The 21,872-nt window shown below is 34.5% G+C and overlaps 1 long non-coding RNA gene across 2 annotated transcripts; it reads right to left on the bottom strand.

The window, feature by feature from the left end:
* Positions 1-6,926: 6,926 nt before the first annotated feature.
* LOC108321082 (uncharacterized) lies at positions 6,927-21,725 on the bottom strand. 2 transcript variants are annotated; one of them, XR_008246400.1, is made up of 4 exons: positions 21,481-21,725; positions 19,589-19,685; positions 19,353-19,397; positions 6,927-7,202 (listed from the first exon to the last, which is right to left on the bottom strand). It is a non-coding gene; the product is annotated as an uncharacterized LOC108321082 (long non-coding RNA). The 2 variants fall into 2 exon arrangements; XR_001831451.2 differs by lacking the exon at positions 6,927-7,202 and having other exon boundaries at positions 16,620-19,397.
* Positions 21,726-21,872: the final 147 nt, after the last annotated feature.

Raw genomic sequence — 21,872 nt, 5'->3', positions numbered from 1 at the left:
GCGTGCATGTCCAATTTATAGACAACATGGGGGAGTGGGGCTAGAAGATAGAAAGAAAAAGAGAGAGAGAATGAGAAATATTCGCATTTCCTTTCTAACTAATATATGCACTAACTGGTGTAGTGGAGGGACACTTGATTGGTTTTTTCTGTAGGACAGTAATGATGGAGGTGGTGGCATGGCAGATATGCCTCTATCTTTACATCCATGACTTGAAATCACTTACCTACACCTGAAAAGTTGTATTCTAGCTCCAATTTCAATATAGCTATTTTCTCTAATCCTCTTATATACTCTTCTACATATCTCTATAGAATCTAGCACTCCAGTTTATTTTCTACAAGAATCCAGTTTGGATTTATCTTCTTGCATGCCAACTTCATGCCTTGTAAATTTTCACATAGGATGATTCTGTCTCTTTTCTCTTGCGCATGGATTCAGTGTGGACACACAAACATCATCTCTGTTACTCATCTGCTTTATTGCGATTCCTATAGAGAAAATATATGCAAAATCTAATCTATCCAGAAATTGTCTCTAAAATTCATTGCAAGGACACGTCACGGATACGATACTATCTGTGCTTTATATGCAGGGAGAGACACAAATGACCATAATTGCATTTATAATAATATAAAGTTTTTTTACATTCTCATCCAGTTATAAATTATCAAGTGTAATATATAATATCCACGTTTCCTATGTCCTTATATTTCCATGAACTTATTACAAAGTTAGTACTTGTGTAACAAATTCAATTATAAGAAAAAAAATCGTATGCGAAGCATAAAAGGAATAAATTCTCAATAATTTAAAATCAATTAATAAACATATGTAAAACATGATCAGAATCAAGGTGATTCATTTTAAAACACTAGTGATATTATTTATAATTTATAGTTTGTAGAGAAATTTTTTGGAAGGATATACCGATTTTCCATGACGGAAATGAGGGAGGGAGCTAGCATGCCTGTGAGATGCTTTTCAGGTTATTGTAATGCACCTGAAGTTTGTGCTTGTCCTCACATGTTTGTCTCTTGTGTAAGAGCTTAGTTAATTGTTTAATAATAAAAATGGTATGTCTGAAATAAAGAATGAATATTTTATCAGTTAAATATAAAATTTATAAATCAAAAAGGTTAATTATTTAAATTTCATTTTTGTCTTATTAGAAATTATTTTAATATAATAAGTTTCTTACTACCTTTCATCTTAAGTTAGTTTTAAAAAGTTTTGCATGCATAGAAACCAAGAGTCTTGTATGTGGTCCTTCTATAATAAGATGCATATATATTAGTTCATTATTATAAGGATATATTTAAATTATTAATCATATTTTTTTGTGTACAAATTTCACTTTACTAAGTGATAAGAAAAGTTTGAAGCTTAACTTTAAAATAAATAAACTTTATTAAGTAATGAAAATTATTTATGTTTGGATGTGAATTTGACACTTTTTTACCACACATGAATATTGGTGGGATGAAGATAATTTTTCTCTTGATGTTAACATTATTTCATTTCTCCAAAATCAACTTTCATTTTATTTAAACAGAGATGACCATTAAAATGATGATGACATTAAAGAGAAAAACAATAATATTAGTATGATATAATTATTTTTAAAATATTTACTTACTCATTTGGTTGAATTTTTAAAATTATTTTTAACTTCCTTTCATTTTATTTGTTTTTTTTTTCTTTATTTTTTGCAATTTTAATGTTAGACAGGTGTAGATATGAATATGAAAATAAATTTGAAAGTAAAAGAATACAATCTTCATGTTGGAAAGTTACTAATGTTTTATTGGTTAAAGTTTATTTGTATGTTAGTAGCTACAATAATATTGTTTTATTTTTAAATATGGATAGACACCAATAACATATTGAACAGGTAGGATTTTAAAGCTAATGAGAGAAACTACAAATCTTGAGCGATGAAAAACGTAAAACCACGTCATATCATGTTCTAGTATAAAAAAGTACTGATGAAAAATTACAAAAAGGAGCCATGAATATGATAGTTTCATTATTTTCAGTTTCTCTGAGAACTGTTCAACACATTTATAAACGAGAAAAGAAAGTAAGATGTATGATATATCTACCAAAAAGGTAAAAATTTCATGAAGTTCTTTTGGGTTGATGAACAACTCTTTAATTTTTAGCTGTGTGTTGAATATAGACTTAACTTCAATGTTTAGGATTATAAGATCAGAGAATGTACAACGTCATTCAAATGTTATAAAGTCGTTATTGAAAGAAGAAAAATAGAATATCTAGATTGAAATTTTGCTTATCAATGTTTGAAGGTATACGGCATGATCAAACTTTCAAAATCATGTATAACATCATTCATATTGATGAGAAATGATTGTACATGACAAAACAAATTTACAAAACTTATTATTTTAGATGGTATCGACCAAGATTTGATTCACAAGGAAATGAGAATTTTTCGGGAAAATTTGTTGTTATCCCATTTGTTAATATGAACCAGCTAAAAGCACAAGTTGCAGATGGAAACGAAAGTAATAACTTTTCTTTTTCTGGAAAACTACCTTTTATTCTAATTATTTATGTTTTTCATTAGTTTCTTTAAAACTTTTTCAAACAAATCAAATTCACGGTTAGCCTTGTCATATCATCAAGGAAAGTAAGTTTTTAATGTCAAATTATTAAAATTATGTTAAAACACATAAACCCATAACGTGTGGGTAAATATGATTTAATGATACATTATTATTGACAAATAAAAATTTATCAATAAAATTATTATCAGTAAACTTTACTAATAAATACAAACACTAGTTACTACGTACTAACAATCATAAATCTGTTGATAAATATTTATTAGTAAAAATTTGCTATAAATCTATTTATAAATACTTGTTAGTAAAAATTTGCTAGGAAGATCTATCCATAAAATACATGATTGAATCTTTTCTTCTTTTTTTCCTTTTTTTTTATTAAATTATTATTTTTTTTCTCTTCACCGTGGCCGCCGCCTAAAAAAAACCTCTTTAAAGATAGTGCGAGAGACATGTTGGCGTAAAGAAAATGTGAATTGGGGTAGCAATGACATGATAATGTTCAACCCAAAATTTCACCACCAGTGAGGGAGACATGTCCCTTCACTTCTCAAGACTTTGGCCTGAAAATCACCTTTTAAAAGTTGTTAAAAATATATTTCAAATTTAATTTAACTTCATCGATTTGAAAAATAATTTTTTTCTTCACTTATATATAATAAGTTTATTTTATTGTTGATCAATATAGATCTCTTACACGATAAAAATGTTAACAAATCTAAAAAAAGTATATGATAAACATCGTTTTTTAGATATCATATAATTAATTTCTAAATTACATACAAGAAAAATCCATGTCTAAGGATTATATTTGACAAAAAAAAATATTTTCTTAATGAGTAACATTAATTACTTGTTTAGATTATATCTATGGAAACATTTTTTAAAAGTGGAGTGGGATTTATGGAAAACACACAAGCATGTTGTATCTTGTTCCTTTCTTTCTTCAATTTCTTTTGTTGGGTTACTTTTATTATAAACTCGAAGAGAAAAGTAATTTTACTTTTTGTCCGTTGAATTTAAGTGGTGGGAAGACATTGTAGAGTGGCAATGTTTGGAATTGGAAAGCAATGATTTGAGGCTAATAATGGCTCAAATTACAATGAAAAACCCAAAACAAATTCCCTCCGCAAATTTATTCTAAAGTACACCACAACCACCATAGCTATAGTCACCCCAAAAGCTTCTCTTCATCTCACTCCTTCCACATGCTTTGCTTATGGAGTACTCAAACTTTTCATTTAAATATATTTTTATTTTTTATTTTTTAAAATTATTTTTAAAGATAAAATTATAATAGAATTTCAAGCTTTAATATCAATGATATCTTCGATGCAGTGATTGATTTTATTAATATTATATTATCTGTCAGAACATTATTTATTTTTTAAAATATTGAAAAAAATATCAAGTAAGATTATGAGATAAAATTGATATTGAAATGAAAAGAAATAAAAATTATTGAAGCTGTTTTATTGGATAAACATATTTCAGTTAAGAAGCCAAATAAATTGAAATAAAGACTATTAAATTAGCTCGATTCTTTGTTATTTTTAATTTAAGATAAACCATGCTTTATGTATTATCATAGATTTTGTTATGAAAATACAACTTAATGAATAAAGTGCTACCCATTTGTTGGGCCCCGAGACATCATCCTTGCACTATGTCCATCGTGGAGTGAAGCAAAGTGATTCATAAAAATATATTTATTACAAGTAATTTTTTCATAATTCTGATGAATTTTATAATTTAATCATTTGATTTATTTTGAGAATATATTTAAGCAAAGTGGTTCTTAAAAATATATTTTTCATAATTCTTATTAAATTTATAGATAAAGCTTTAAAATGGTCGTGTTTCAAACGTGTTTCTTTCCTTTAAATTGGGTCTTTTATTATCAATTTCATAAACTAAGTTAAATGACTAAATTCATCTTAATAGTTTATTTTATGAATAAATTCATCTTAATAAGAGTTTTAATTATCTTTATTTATATAATTTGATATGTGAGAAATTCAAATTTGTAGTAAGGAGTTCTATATATATTGGGTGAAGATGAGTATATAAAGATAAAAATCCACAAATTTATTATATTAAAATTTTGAATTGAAGGCAATATAAAAGTCTTTTATATATAAAATGGTTCATAATTGATTGGATTCATAATTTTCACTATTTCTATCGGTTGAGAGTAAATGTACCATCAATAAACAACATTATCATGTTTAAAAATCATCTTAATAATAAATAAATAAGATAATAATATAAATATATACAAAAATTCATTTATATATCTATTGTCCATAATTTGACCACAAATACATTCATACTTTTCAAAACAAGAATTTAATTCAAATATCACAACACTCTACTATAATACATTATTATAAGAAAAAAGGTTTTTGATTTAAGACAAGAAATATCATGAACTTAAAATCTATTATATATAGTTATCAACATTCACTTACTATCTTATTTTAAACGACGACGTGAAACTTTTCAAGACATTATTTTCATGTGTTCAAAACTACTGTTAACAAAAAGTAATCTAATAACTTGTTATATGAATACAAACCTCCTACATAAAACACTTTTAATAATATTTAATCATAATCGAAAATTAATTTTAGAAAAATTAATATTATTTGTAATTCAGGAAAAGTAATTGTATAATTAAATAGTTGATAATGAAAACATACTGATTCCATATTTACTACTTTATTTACCAAAAGAAAGTAATATTTTTTTGTTTTAAAACCACATATGAAAGTCATTTCTATCATTTTTAAAAGGCTTTATATTTTGCTAGCAATCTCACTAATAGAGTATGGTGCAATGTTGATAGCTACGGCTACATTTTAGTCTTACCTTTCATAATAACATTACCACACGTTTCTTTCACATGCATACAATACAGTTTAGTACATTAGCAGCTATATATGATCGTCTGAGCCAACATGGAAAGAGTTCAAACTATATTCCAAAGTAATCCTAGAACATAGAAAAGTGTGTGAAACTCCCTGCGCATGTAGCTCTACATGTATTGTTACTTTATTTTCAACAGTTCCAAAAGAAATTTTATGTGCTTTCCCTAAAAACTATTAGACCAAGAGCCATGCTGCTATAGTGATTAGTCTCTCTAAACCTCTAGGCTCTATGTTATCCAAACTGTCCTTCGTTTTAACATCATCAAGATTTTGCCTCTTAGCTGCATCCATAGTTATTTATTAACAAGACAAGGGTAGGTACGTATGTTCCTCCTCACTTTTTCATTATTATTACAAGGGTAGGTGCATCCATAACTATTATTACAAAGATAACTCAATTATGCAACAGTACATTTGGTACACTGTATTGTCGAGAAAATATGAATTTATGGTACATAATCAATTACAACATGGAACTTAGGAGATATTATTTTGAAGAAAACATTCTATATTACTGCAATCCCTTTGTTTCTTGTGCAATGTGTTAATTAAAGGTTTAGTGTTCATGCAGTAAAGTGAAAGGTTATAGAAGATCCATAAAGCAGGATCTTGAGAAGCATATTGTGATACACAATTATAAAAGACTTTACTATGAGCACCAAAGTGAGGAAGGGATGCGGTGCATGAATCTGAAAAGGGAGGGGTTAATAGCTACCGTCTTTTTGGTTCCTATAAAACTCAATCATCACCAAGCTACTCCTTATTTAGTCATCGTGGTGTTGTTGGTCGAAAGCCAGCATAGTACTTTCCCCAGGCCTCACATAAAGTTCGAATCATATCACTTCATTGCTCCCTCACCACATTCAATTTTCACTGTTAAAGTTCCTCTAATCTTCTTAATATTGTATAAAAGAATATAATTGAAGTAAGTAGTTCAGCAGTCGTAATAAAAATAAAAACCAGTTTGAAATACATGTCTTTCATTTAAGAAAATCAAATGTAAAAAAAAAATACATGTGAACTGGATTCTCTTAATGCGAATGTAAATTTTCATTATCAATGCTATCTTTCTCAATCAATTCTTACTATTATTGTAGTTGTTTGTCAGATTCTTTCTTTTTAATTTGCAAACGTAATACCCTAAAAATTAATGTATTAACTATACTATAAAATCATCAAGTTTTTACAACCTAAAATATGCCAAATACATACATATACAAATATTATTCAAGGGTATAGTTAAAATAAAATAAAATTTATATATATATATATATATATATGTGTGTGTGTGTGTGTTTTCAAAGTATATAAAACCAATACTATACGATAAAATATACAATTGTAGAGATATTCGTTTATATTTGTGCACGGTAAAGAAAATGAATTTTTTTGCTTTTTGATTGGAAATGAGAAAGTTGGGAGAACCACATCATAATAGCTGAAAGTTATTGTTTGAAAACTCGGGACCTTATAATTGGATCCAAACAGGAACAATAAACTTCAAGATACAATACTAGCAAACCATAACCATAGATAAGTCCTTCCATCCCTTTGTTGAATGGAACTACTTGTTCTTGCTCTAAAACTCTTACTGCAGCAGCTCGAGCCAAGGCAGCTATATTCCTTTCTAAATTTCTCAAACCAGCTTCCCTAGTATATCTGTGAATGACAAGCTTCACATTGCCTACATCAAAATAGCCCTTAATTAGATTTCTATACAAATTTGCTTTCTAGGAACACAAAATGGTATAGGAAGTATTTCAGTTGAGATTATCCTTTTATAGTAATTTCAGTTCAGACTATTATGCTACATACGATTTCATTAGTTTAATAGCATCCTTAAGAACAATGACCATGTAGAAGGAAAGAATGCAATCACAGGGATTAGTAAAAGAAAGACTTCAGATATTCAATCAATAAAATGTAAGATATACAATCAAAACATAGAAAGCAAGGATTAGCAAAAGAATGACTTTAGATATTCAATCACTAAATGTAAGATAACACCAACACATAGAAACCGGTAATTTTTCACAATACCGAAGACTGAAAAGATATTTGCAGTTATGGATACTATCAAAATCAATTGTTCACTCGTACATTTACAATACCATGTAAACTAATAATTCTTCGTATGTTTGTCTTCTTATTCCTTTTATTTTTGCCCTTTCCCTGAATAAGAAGAAACTTTGTATGTTTCCGAAACTATTTTTGTATAATATAAAACATTCGCTACCTCTGGAATATGAAGAAACTCAGAACTCAATCCATGTTGGTCTAAAACTCTTGGAATCAAATGTTGCATAGCTATATATATATATGGAGTTTTTCCTAAGGTGTGTATCCAGGAAGCTCAATTACTTTCATCCCGTCGTGGTGGAGGAATGAGTCTAAGTTTCATATTTGGTAGAAATGAGAAAGGAGAGTATTCATATAAAGGTGAAGAGATATTAACTCATTATCTTAAAGTTTTAGGTGGAGAGTGATGTCAATCCTTTGGGTAGTTGGACTTATCTCTCATTGGTATTGTATTTCTCTAATAAACATCCTTCTCAATAATCATGTCTCATTAAGATAAACAATTATACCAATATAAAAGAGACTCATGAAGACTTACCTTAAAATTTTGGATTGAAAGTGACGTAAATCTTTTACGTAAGATTTTGACAAAAAAGAATAAAAGAATAAGAATAATGAAAATTAATTGAGAAAATATTACTATTTTTAATTAAATTCTTGAAATAAAAACTTATTTTATATTATTATTGTATTATGATAAAAATAAATGATAAGAATTTGATATCTATTCGTTGGAAGAAAAATATATGATATTAAAAAGATAAAATTAAAAAAAAATTGCAAATATACCAAATAAATTAACTAAAAATCACATTTTTTTTTTCATTTTTATCATATCTTTCTGTATATATCATTTGTATTCCAAAAATTCAACTACAACTTTTTCTTGAATCAACATTTTTTTTTAAATAGACGGCTTTACCATAAAGAACTAGCTATAGCGAAAAATTATAGGAAATAATTTCAATGACGATGGACCACTAGTAAAAAAAGAGGATTTAAACTCGCATAATAGGTTTCGGTTTAGGAGCAACCGAAGCCTATCAGAACGCGGTGACATTTTCATAGATTAATCGAACTTTTATACCTCGGTTATATGGGAACCGAGGCATATACACCATATGACCTCGGTTAAAGTACCAACCGGTACTTAATACTCTGAAAATTTCTGCAGATTTAACTTTTGAGGCTGACAACTTTTGAACCCTGATATACTGCCTCGGTTCAGTGTGGGACCCGAGGCATGTGCACAGTATGACCTCGGTTAAATGGGCACCCGAGGCATATACTTCAAAAAGCTTCTGCCTTTCCTCTTTCTCTGCGTCCCGCACAGCTGCTGCCCATCTCTCTTTTCCCATCTCTCTTCACCGCAAAGCCCATCTCTCTTTTCCCATCTCTCTTCACCGCAAAGCCCATCTCTTTTTTCCCATCTCTCTTCACCGCAAAGGGCAATTTCTCCTTTCCTCTGCTTCGCCGCACAGTGAGAGAAGGCGACATGAGGCGTTCGTGATGGCTCGCAGCGGCGCTCGTGGTGGCTCGTGGAGGCGCGACGATCTGGTGCGGCGAGGTCGCGGTGACTGTGCGAGGACGTTGGTCGTCCTGATTCGCGATGCAAAGGGGAGGCTCCCCTTCTCTTTTCTGTTGCTGCTTCGCCGCACAGTGAGAGAAGGTGCGACAGGCGGCGTTTGTGGTGGCTCGCAACGGTGCTCGTGGTGGCCCGCAACGGTGCTCGTGGTGGCTCGTGGAGGCGCAACGATGGTGCGGCGAGGTCGCGGTGACCTCCAGCGACGACGACGAGGGTGAAGGGCTAGGTATCTGGTGAAGGCAGCGTCAAGAACGGAACTGTGGTGCTGATTCTGCGATTCTACGATTTAGGGATTGGGTTTCTACGATTTAGGGATTGGGTTTCTACGATTTAGGGATTGGGTTGTTCTTAAACTTTTGGGGTTGTATATGGCTTTCGATTCTGCGTTTCTGCGATTCTGCGATTCTCATTTCTACGATTGTTGTGGCTGAGATATTCGATCTTGTGGTGGTGGTGGTGGTCGGCGGCGTGATCATACTACCTCGGTTCCTTTTAAACAGAGGTTAAATACACGTTATTTTGACTCGGTTCACATTCGAGGCATAAAAGTGGAGGCTTTTTACCTCGTCTTCTTATACCTCGGGTCAATAACCGGTGCCTATAGGCAAAAGTAACCGGTGCCATTGCCTCTGATTGCACTAGTGGACCAATTTAAGAAATTTCAATAATTATAAATATTGAGTTATTAAATATTATTATCATCATTATTAAACATTATAGTTAAGCATGAAATATTAATGCACAGGGAACTTATGGAAAATAAAAATATTCAAGTTCGTGGAGAAATGGAGGGATTTAAATTAAAGAAAATTAATATTAAAGTTAAAAAATATAAGCATTGTGTTACAATCAATTTAAAATTCTGAAAAAAAAAATTTTTGACAGATTATTTACATATATTCATATATATATATATATATATATATATATATATATATTATATATGGGTTTTGCTAACTTCGGTACGTTCTTTTCAGTGGTACATTTTAGTAATGTGTATCGAGTTTTAGTAGACAAAAATATATTCATATATTATGGATTATAAGTTTTAAGGTCAAGTGTATTTGAATAATTTTCATTCTCAAAACTAACAAAAAAGACAAGAAACCCCAAAACCCTTACTTACCCCACCTTCGTCATTCCTCTCAATCCTTTCTTTTTCATCTCTCTCACTCTAACATTTTCTCCGTCATCCATATTGTAGTCTAACTGGAAAAAAAATCAGAAACACTCGTGGTTAAACAATTTGTTTTTGCAAAGAGTTGAGTCATTAGCATATTTGCCTTCGAGCAAAGGTTCATTCAATATCTCTTCAATTTCATCATTTTCACTAACTTCTCTAATTTCATCACCTGCAGATATTGAATCATCATCTCTACAAAAACTCTCCACGCCAATTACCAATTCCTTCGAAATTCATTATGCTTGTGAAAATTATATAAAATTAGATAAGACAAAAATTATAAAATGAAAACTCATTACAAAATCATTTTTTGTAAGAAATTGTTTAACCGCGAGTGTTTCTAATTTTTCTCCAGGCCAATTACCAATTCCTTCAGATGTCATTATGCTTCTGAAAATTAGATAAGACAAAAATTATAAAATCAAAACTCATTAAAAATCACTTTTTTAAGAAATGATTTAAAGCGAGTGTTTCTGATTTCAGTTGGGACTACCGTAGGGATAAGAGAGAAAATGTTGGAGTGAGAGAGATGAAAGAGAAATGGTTGAGAGGAATGAGGAAGGTGAGTAAAGGTTAGGGGTTTCTTACTTTTTTTTTTTTAGTTTTGAAAATGAAAATTATTCAAATATCCTTGACTTTAAAACTTAGAGTCCATAATATATATGAGGGTATTTTTGTCTACTAAAACTCGATACACATTGCTAAAATGTACCAACTGAAAAAAGAACGTACACAAGTTAACAAACTCATATATATATATATATATATATATATATATATATATATATATATATATATATATATATATAATCGATACCCAATAATTCTTATAATTATTATTTAATCAACTATAAAATTTTAATTAAGTTCTTAACTTGTATTTTATACTATTATATTAACTTGTTTAACTAATTATTTAAATATTTTTTATTTTTTTTCCTCAACCTATTTGAATTATGATAATCGATGGATTTTGTTTTATACAATGATGCATCGTGTCATTTCAAGTTGAGAAAAAAATTATGTAAACTTGTCAAAATTCTAGATGACAAATGTTTCAACTTAATCTATTGAGTTAGAATTGATGTAACAAAATAAACGTAAACCATAAAGGCTTTATTAATAAGATGTCCAATTTAAAAAATAATTGTTGATACTCGAAACATATAGATTTATAAAATTGTTTAAGTTTTAATTGATTGAAGCAAGTTATAAAAGATTAAACATGCAACAATAACAAACTTTCTATCTAAATTTCATTCAAAAATAACATTTCGGAATAAGACAATAACAATTTCAAACAATAGCCACATTAATGTTAGTAATTTAAGTTTCTGGTTAGAAATGGCAAAAAAATAAACGTCCCCTAGCTGAAGAAGCATGTAACTACTGCCCATGATTTTATAAAAATTGATATTTCTTGCAATGAGAATGCTTATAACTTATGGGGACATGTGTATCTTGCAGTCGGTGGGTGTGTTTCTGGTTCTTGCATTGTTCAGTTGTAGCCCATGGACAGTGTGGAGCAGCTCGTACTGCAATGGGATGAACTTGAAGGAAGTTCGGTCGAGGGTCGAGGATCGAGGGTCAAGGCCGGGGGTTGAGGGTCGAGTTTCGAGGGTCGAGGATCATCGGCCGAGGGTCGAGGGTCGAGGGTGTGCCGAGAGCCGAGGGTCAAGGGTCGAGGCCGAGGGTCGAGGCCCGAGGTTCGAAAGCACCTTGGGTCGAGCTTCTAGGGTCGTCGACGGTCAAGGATCGAGGGCCGAGTGCCGAGGGTCAGGCATCGAGGGTCGAGTTTTGAGGGTCGATGGTCGAGTTTCGAGGGTCGAGGGTCGAGTTTCGAGGGTTAAGGGTCGAGGGTCGAGTTTCGAGGGTGTGCCGAGGGTCGAGGGCCAAGGGCCGAGAGTCGAGGGTCGAGTTTCGAGGGCTGAGTTTCGAGGATCGAGGGTCGAGGGTCGAGGGTTTAACATTAGGGTTGAGGGTTGACGGTTCAGGGTTTAGGGTTGATGGTTGGGGGTTGATGGGTTACGATTTTTGGTTGATGGGTTATGGTTTTTGGTTGATGGTTTATGCTTGATGGTTTAGAGTTTAGAGTTTAAGGTTTATGGTTAAGGGTTTAGGGTTTACGATAGGGTTTAAGGTTTACTATTTAATGTTAAGGGTTTAGGGTTTATGGTTTTAGATGTTTAGGGTTTAAGGTTTCGAGTTTAGGATTTAAGGTTTACAGTTAAGGGTTTATTGTTTAGGGTTTAAGGTTTAGGGTTTAGACTTTAGAGTTCAGGGTTTAGAGTTTAGGGTCGAGGGTCGATGGTCGAGGGTCGAGGGCCAAGGGTCAAGGTTCGAGGGTCGAGGGTAGAGGGTGGAGGGTGGATGGTCCATGGTTTAGGGTTTTGCGTGATGGTTTAAGGTTTTCTGTTTAATGGTTAAGGTTTAGGGTTTATTGTTTAGGGTTTAGGTTTAGTGTTTGGGTATCAGAGTTTTAGGGTTTAGGGTTTGATGTTTACTGATTAGAGCTTAGGATTTAGTGTTTAGATTTAAGGGTTTAGGGTTTAAGGTTTAAAGTTTGAGTTTAGAGTTAGCGTTTACGATTAGGGGTAGGATTTAGGGTTTAGGGTCAAGGTTTGGGTTTAGTGTCAGGGTTTATGGTGGAGGATTGAAGGTCGAGGGTGAGAGGTCAAGGGGCGAGGGTCGAGGGTTTAGCGTTAAGGTTGAGGGTTGAGAGTGGAAGGTCGAACGTCGAGGGTCGAACATCGAAGGTCGAGGGTCGAGGGTCGAGGGTCGAGGGTCGAGGGTCGAGTTTCAAGGATCAAGGGTCGACGGCCTAGGGTCGAGTTTTGAGGGTCGAGTGTCGAGGGTCGAGGGTCAAGTTTCGGGGGTCGAGGGTCGACGGCTGAGGGTCGAGGGTCGACGGAGGGTCGAGGACCGAGGGTCGAGGGTCGAGGGTCTAGGGTCGAGGGTGTGCCGACGGTGGAGGGCCGAGGGTCGAGGATCGAGGGCCGAGGGCGAGTTTCGAGGGTCGAGTTTCAAGGGTCGAGGGTCGAGTTTCGAGGGTCGAGGGTCGTGGCCGAGGGCCAAGGGCCGAGGGTCGAGTTTCAAGGGTCGAGGGTCGAGTTTCGAGGGTCGAGGGTCGTGGCCGAGGGTCGAGGGCCAAGGGCCGAGGGTCGAGAATCGAGTGCCGAGGGCCAAGGGCCGAGGGTCGAAGGCCGAGGCCCGAGGGTCGACGGTCGAGTTTCGAGGGTCAAGGGTCGAGTTTCGAGGGTCGAGGGTCGAGGATTGAGGGTCGAGGGTGTGCCGACGATGGAGGGTCGAGGGCCGAAGGTCGAGTTTCAAGGGTCGAAGACCAAGGGTCGAGGCCGAGGGTTAAAGTTGTGCCGAGGGCCGAGGGCAGAAGGCCGAGGGCCTAGTGTCGAGGGTCGAGAGTTGAGTTTCGAGGGTCGAGGGTCGAGGGTCGAGGGTGTGCCGAGGGTCGAGTTTCGAGGGTCGAGGGTCGAGGGTCAAGGATCAAGGGTCGAGGGCCGAGGGCCGAGGGCCGAGGGCCGAGGGCCGAGGGTCGAGGGCCGAGGGCCGAGGGTCGAGGGCCGAGGGCCGAGGGTCGAGGGCCGAGGGCCGAGGGTCGAGGGCCGAGGGCCGAGGGTCGAGGGCCGAGGGCCGAGGGTCGAGGGTCGAGGGCCGAGGGTCGAGGGCCGAGGGCCGAGGGTCGACGGTCATCGACCAAGGGTCGAGGTCCGAGGGTCGAGGGTCGAGGGTCGAGTTTCAAGGGTCCAATTTCAAGGGCGGAGGGTCAAGGGCCGAGGGCCGAGTGCCAAGTTTCGAGGGTCGATGGTCGATGGTCGACGGCCGAGGACCGAGGGTTGAGGATCAAGGGTCGAGGGTGTGCCGAGGGTCGAGGGCCGAGGGCCGAGGGCCGAGTTTCGAGGGTCGAGGGTCATCAATTGAGGGTCGAGGGTCGAGGATCGAGTTTCGAGGGCCGAGGGTTGATGGTCGAGGGCCGAGGGCCGAGTGCCGAGTGCCGAGTTTCGAGTGTCGAGGGTCGGGGGTCGACGGCCAAGGGCCAAAGGTTGAGGGGCGAGGGCCGAGTTTCAAGGATCGAGGGTCGAGGGTCGAGGGACGAGGGCCAAGGGTCGAGGGTCGAGCTTCGAGGTTTGATCGTTGAGCTTCGAAAGCACCATGGGTCGAGCTTCTAAGGCCACCGAGGGTCAAAGGTCGAGGGCCGAGCGTCGAGGGTCTGGTGTCGAGGGTCGAGGACAGAGGTTCGAGGGCCGACTTTCGAGGGTCGACTTTTGAGAGTCAAGGATCGATGGTCGATGGTCGATGGTCGATGGTCGAGGTTCGAGAGTTGAGCTTCAAAAGCACCTTGGGTCGAGCTTCTAGGGCCGCCGACGGTCAAGGTGCAAGGGTCGAGCGTTTATCCTTCCCACATTACAATGTGATGAAACCTTTAGTTTCAGAGTGCACAGCTCCCACAATTTGTATATCCTCCCACATTACAAAGTAGTGAAACCTTTAGGTTCACTGTGCACAAAATTTCCTCCCACGTATATCCTTCCCACATTAGAAAGTAATGAAACCTTTAGTTTCACAGTGCACAAAATTTCCTCCCACAATTTGTATATTCTTCCCACATTACAAAGTAATGAGACGTTTAGTTTCACAGTGCACAAAATTTCCTCCCACAATTTGTATATCCTTCCCACATTACAAAATGAAACCTTCAATTTCACAGTACACAAAATTTCCTCCCACAATTTGTATATCTTTCCCACATTACAAGGATATACTCCATTAATATAACATGTACAAGTGATTCTCACAAACTCCCACATTCCAATAACACGTCATTAATAATCAACCAAACAAGTTTAGCCGGCCACAATCAATCCAATGAAACTGAAGAGAGAAAAGGACAATATGAAAACGAAAAGTCCATGATAGATTATCAAGAACTGGTTGCTAATTACCACTACTAAATTTCAAATTTATAGAACTTTCAAACAAAGAATCAAAGTCCTACCCCACATGTCCTATATTCATTGTGGACTACGTTACACAACAAATCCAAACACCATTGCAAAAATATCACAATTCAATTCATGTTTACGGTGAAGAAGTCTGACACATTAAATAACAGAAGAAAATCATCATCCAAAATGTCTGCAAAAGATTATCCTACACCATTCTAACCTCTTTTCAACTATTTTAATCAAATGTCTCAAAAGAAATCTCAGATCTTGCAACAAGATGAAAAGGAATTATGATAAAGAGGAACTACTAATAGAAAAAAGACATATAGAAACTATATGTAAATTTGACTCAAAAAGTCAATGGGAAAACTCTCACAAACTCGATGAGATGCACACAATATTAATCCAAAACTCATAACATAATCGATGTCATACAAGAAGAAACATGCATTGCTTGTCTTCCTAAAAGGACCAGAAATTCTAAAAAGACTAGAAATGCAAGAACTCAAAAATACCCAACGGACCTAATTGCTCACAACAGGCTCGATAGATGCAGGTCATAACAATTCGATCCTAATGTTCGGTGATCAAGTAATTATGAATATGTTGAGCAGTTATCATTTCACGTTTAATTTCAAGCTTCATGTAGATGGTAAGGCTCAAACAAATCCTATTCCAAAAAGTATTGTTGTTTACTGATCTAGAAACAGCAAGGAAAGCAACCAACCCAAAACCCAAACAAAAAAAATAGCAAATTCAGAATAATAGTATAAAACCAGGGGAGACCTGGTAAGAGACTTGATGTGATTACGTCATCCTGTTCATGAACTCAAAATCCAAAGAAGATAAAGATGCTAATAATAGAGAAATTAAATAGAGAGGACAACACTCAGAAGAAATTCGATTATCCCAAGTTGTAAAATTCGACACTCTAGTTATTTTGAAATCTCAGAGACTAAGCAGCGTGTCTTGAAAAGGAATGAATGAAAATATTTCAAACAACTCCTAAATTTGACAGTCCTAATTCAGTGTACTAAGAATCACATAAAATTTATGTGAAAGAGTAACAAAAACACCACTGTAAAGAAACAAATGGCAATTGAATCCTAATGCTTAGTCATCAAATCCCGAGAAACCAAATAGAGAGGAAACTTAAAAGAAATTAGTTTACTATGAAAACAAACCAGTTCAACACCTAGACGTAATCAAACATAGAACCTACATTTAAATTCAAATAGATGTCCATCATCACATAAAAAGTTCTGAAGATCTGCTGCCAAAGTTTCCACATCCAATGATGAATAATAAATTATAGACTTCAAAAACAATAGAGACAACATAGTCAATCATAACAGACTCTACGAGATACAAGTCATGACAGGAAACTAAATCAAACCCTGCTACAAAGAAACAAATATCAACTCGATCCTAATGTTCGGTGGTCAACTATAGCAATCTCAAATAATAGTAGAAAAAACACGTAAAAGAAATTAGGTTATCTTGAGATGTTAATGCTATGAATGCAAACAGTTCAATCAACTCCTGGATTTGTCAGAAATAAAATAACCTGAGTCGTTAGCAGTTCTAAATCTTCTTCCAATTCGTTGCATCAAGAATCAGCACCACAAAATTGACAGACATACATACCTTCCTATTCAACAAACAAGAGAGACTAAAGCAATTCCAATTCGAACATAAAGATAAAACCTAAAGCCTCACAAGAAGTCCAATAATCAACTGCCATAGCCTCCACGACCTAACAAACATTCATAATAAGTCTTCCCTATAGAGCCCAAGTAATGGAGAATAATTAAGAAAACAATAAACACTAAACAATTGAACAAAAAAAAAAGTACTCCCACATTCCCTATATAACTAACTTGTTTCTCCATCAAATTCAGAAACTCATCAAATAAATTAATTCTTTAATTTTAAGGTGCAAATATGCTAGCTCTCCCAATATCACGATTGATCCAATATTCAAACCGACAGAGAAATACCAAACGAAGTCTCTGCTTGCTGCAAACAAATAAATGCAAATAGTGCAAGCCCTGATATATGTTTATAAAAGTGAAAAGCGTTATGGGACTCAATCCTCACATGAATAACCACGACAACTACAATTAACAGAGCACAAGAACGGAATGATCGGATAGAAATAGCATAACTATGAAAAACCAAAATTAATAGGGAAAACATATAAAGTAAGAAAGAAAGATTATTTTGAACATAACATGGCTCTATAGCTGAGAAAATTTTACGAGTATGTAAAAGAACAAATTAAAATAGAAGGAAAGGAAACTCAAATGTCAGGAATTAAAGGACAGCGTAGCAGACAAATTCTCCCCAAATGTCAAAGTTTATACACTCCCACATTACAAGCATATACACCATTAATAAAACTTGTAGAAGTGACTATCACAAACTCCCACATTCCAATAACTCGTCATTAATAATCCACCAAATAATGAAATCTTTAGTTTCACAGTGTACAAAATTTCCTCCCACAATTTGTATATCCTTCCCACATTACAAAGTAATGAAACCTTTGGTTTCACAATGCACAGAATTTCCTCCCACAATTTGTATATCTTTTCCTCATTACAAGCATATACTCCATTAGTATAACTTGTACAAGTCATTGTCACAAACTCCCACATTCCAATAACACGTCATTAATAATCCACCAAACAACTTTAGCCAGCCACAAATTAACGTAGAAAAAAAAATAATGTAAGCGTAAGTAATGAAACCTTTAGTTTCACAGGGCACAGAATTTTCTCCCACAATTTGTATATCCTTCCCACTTTACAAAGTAATGAAACCTTTAGTCTCATAGTGCACAAAATTTCCTCCCACAATTTGTGTATCCTTTCCACATTAAAAAGTAATGAAACCTTTAGTTTCACAGTGCACAGTGCACAGAATTTCCTCCTACAATTTGTATATCTTTCCCACATTACAAGCATATACTTCATTAATATAACTTGTAGAAGTGACTGTCACAAACTCCCACATTCCAATAACACGTCATTAATAATCCACCAAACAAGTTTAGCCAGCCACAAATTAACGTAGAAAAAAAATAATGTAAGCGTAAGTAATGAAACCTTTAGTTTCACAGTGCAGAGAATTTCCTCCCACAATTTGTATATCCTTTCCACATTACAAAGTAATGAAACCTTTAGTTTCACAGTGCACAGAATTTCCTCCCACAATTTATATATATTTCCCACATAACAAAGTAATGAAACCTTTAGTTTCACAGTGCACAAAATTTCCTCCCATATTTTGTATATCCTTCCCACATTACAAAATACTTTAGCTTCACAGTGCACAAAATTTCCTCCCACAATTTGTATATCCTTTCCACATTAGAAAGTAATGAAACCTTTAGTTTCACAGTGCACAACATTTCCTCCCACAATTTGTATATCCTTCCCACATTACAAAGTAATGAAACTTTTAGTTTCACAGTGCACAAAATTTCCTCCCACAATTTGTATAACCTTCCCACATTACAAAGTAATGAAACCTTTGGTTTCACAGTACACAGAATTTCCTCCCACAATTTGTATATCTTTCTCACATTACAAGCATATACTCCATTAATATAACATGTACAAGTGATTGTCACAAACTCCCACATTCAAATAACACGTCATTAATAATCCACCAAACAAGTTTAGCCAGCCACAAATTAACGTAGAAAAAAAAATAATGTAAGCATAAGTAATGAAACCTTTAGTTTCACAGGGCACAAAATTTTCTCCCACAATTTGTATATCCTTCCCACTTTACAAAGTAATGAAACCTTTACCTTCACAGTGCACATAATTTCCTCCCACAATTAGTATATTTTTCCCACATTACAAGCATATACACCATTAATATAACTTTTAGAAGTGATTGTCACAAGCTTCCACATTCCAATAACACGCCATTAATAATCCACCCAACAAGTTTAACCAGCCACAAATTAACGTAGAAAAAAAATAATGTAAGTGTAAGTAATCAAACATTTACCTTCACAGTGCACAAAATTTCCTCCCACAACTCAGCTTGCCTTCCCTATGAATCCCGTCCATGAATTAAATAGAAGATGAAGTACACAGAGGATAAGAAATATTCATAAATTTAGAACTACATAAACCAGTGAAAAAACTCTCGTAACAGGCTTCTCTAGATGCAAGAGTTAGACAAATTAATCCAAACACCAATGTATAGAAACAAATCACATAGAAACAAATCACGATTCAAACCTTGTGTTTATTGATGATGCTTAGGTTATCTTGTTCTGAGCTATTCCAACTACTCTTCAACTATTTTAATCACATGTCCGCAAAAGAAATCTCAAACCTGGCAACGACATGAAAAGGAATTTTAATAAAGAGGAACTACTTACAGAAGAGGACCCACATAAACAAATGAAGAAACTCTAATAAACTCGATGTACACGATACTAATCTTGAGGTTATTACCATTAAAATGAAAGGAATGACTTGTAAGATTCGTCCATTTAATTTACTGCCCAACAAAATATTATATATATATATATATATATATATATATATATATATATATATATATATATATATATATATATATATTCAGAATGTTAAACAAGAATATTATATTTTGCAAGAATGAGTTAAATTCGATTATCAATACAGCAAATGAAATAAGACTACAAAATAAAGGTTTGTAATAAAAAAAATGAAGTCAACCCTGAATGTTGGCTAATTACCACTAATAAAATGAATGGAATGTTCAAGATTCATCTTTTCAAAACACCTAACAAAATTAAAAAATAATTATCAGAACTTCAAATCAGAAGTTAACAATCGACCTAATGAAAGTGAAGAGAGAAAAGGACTCTATGAAAACGAAATGTCCACATGATAAATTATCAAGAACCTGTTGCTAATTACCATCACTAAAATTCAACTTTATAGAACTTTCAAACAAAGAATCAAAGCCCAACCCCACATGTCCCATTTTCATTGTGCACTACGTTATATAACAAATCCAAACACCATTGCAAAGATATCACACAATAAATTCAAACACCATTGCAAAGATATCACATTTCAATCCATGTGTACGGTGAATAAGTCTGAGACATTAAATAACAGAAGAAAATCATCATCAAAAAATTAAGTTAGATTATCTTACACATTAAATAACCTCTTTTCAACTATTTTAATCAGATGTCTGCAAAAGAAATGTAATATCCAACAACAAGATGAAAAGGAATTCTAATAAGGAGGAACTATTACTAATAGAAAAAGACATATAAAAACGATATGTAAATTTGACTCAAAAATCAATAGGAAACTCTCACAATCTCGATGAGTTGTAAAATGTTACACGACACTAATATAAGTCAGAGATGTGAACATACAAGAAAAAGATGCAGAAAAACTGAAATGGGTTAATTCTAGCATAGAACAAATATAGAAGGGTGTGAACATAACAAAAGAGGGTTCAAAAGAAAAAAAAGAAGAAAGAACTTTTTTTTTATTACTATTATTTTAATTTTTATTATTTTTAATTTTCTTAATATTAAATTACCTATTTTTTATTCTAAAAAATAATTAATATATATATATATATATTAAAAAAACAAAAACTTCTGCCATGAACCCGAACTGTGCCAGGGCCGCGCCACCCGCCCCAAAAAGATCACTGGCCGCATCGTCGCCGGCGACTGCCGCTGGCGTCGCGCCACTTCCATTATCGAAACCCAACATCTGCCACATTGCAAATGAATGCTTCCTGCACCACGTCTCCATCGATTAATCCGTTCCATTCAAGTCGAACCCAGATCTGCACCACGCCGATTTTTTTGGGCAAATTTCCTCTGGTATTATGCTCTGTTTAATTCTTTAATTCTTGCTTAAATTTTCATGAAAGTAAATAGAATTTTATTCTCCGGCTGTCAATTTTTTTTATGATTTAAAGAACAAAAATAGCCATTCAAGAAGAAAACAAAACTTATCGCAAAAATAGCAAGAAATTGTGCATGAGATTTACAGGAAAGAAGAGTATCAAACATTGATTAACAAACACGCAGGAGCACATCCGAAATATAAGAAATTTGACCAGTGATTTAATCAATTTAACTAAAGAGATAAAGAATGGGATAAAGAACCTTCGCTGTGTGAAACCAATACTATTCAAACCTTCTTTCCCCTTCTCTGCTTTCTCAACCTTTTCCGAATTCTTCTTTCTTCTCTGCCTTCTACTATTTTCTCACACTTTTTTCCCGCTTCTTACTTTCTTCACCTTTTTTTCCTCCTTTTTCAATCCCAGTTCCCTCCCCTATGTTATTCCAATTCTAAAAACCCAGTAAGCTCCTTTTTCTTTCAAACTTCCACCTATATATAGCAAGTCGAGTGTCCCTGTGTACTAACCTGGTAACTCCCTTCCTGCCACGTGGCCATGTATGAGTGGCGAGTTTTCTTTTTTAAAAGCTGTGAATCAGTTCAATCGGCTGGGTTTCCATACTTTCCTTTTCTTTTATCATTTATATCAATTCTAAAT

The sequence above is a fragment of the Vigna angularis genome, chromosome 1, assembly GCF_016808095.1.
Source record: "Vigna angularis cultivar LongXiaoDou No.4 chromosome 1, ASM1680809v1, whole genome shotgun sequence".
In the NCBI taxonomy this organism is placed as follows: domain Eukaryota; kingdom Viridiplantae; phylum Streptophyta; class Magnoliopsida; order Fabales; family Fabaceae; genus Vigna; species Vigna angularis.
This window is presented reverse-complemented; position numbering and strand designations above follow the sequence as displayed.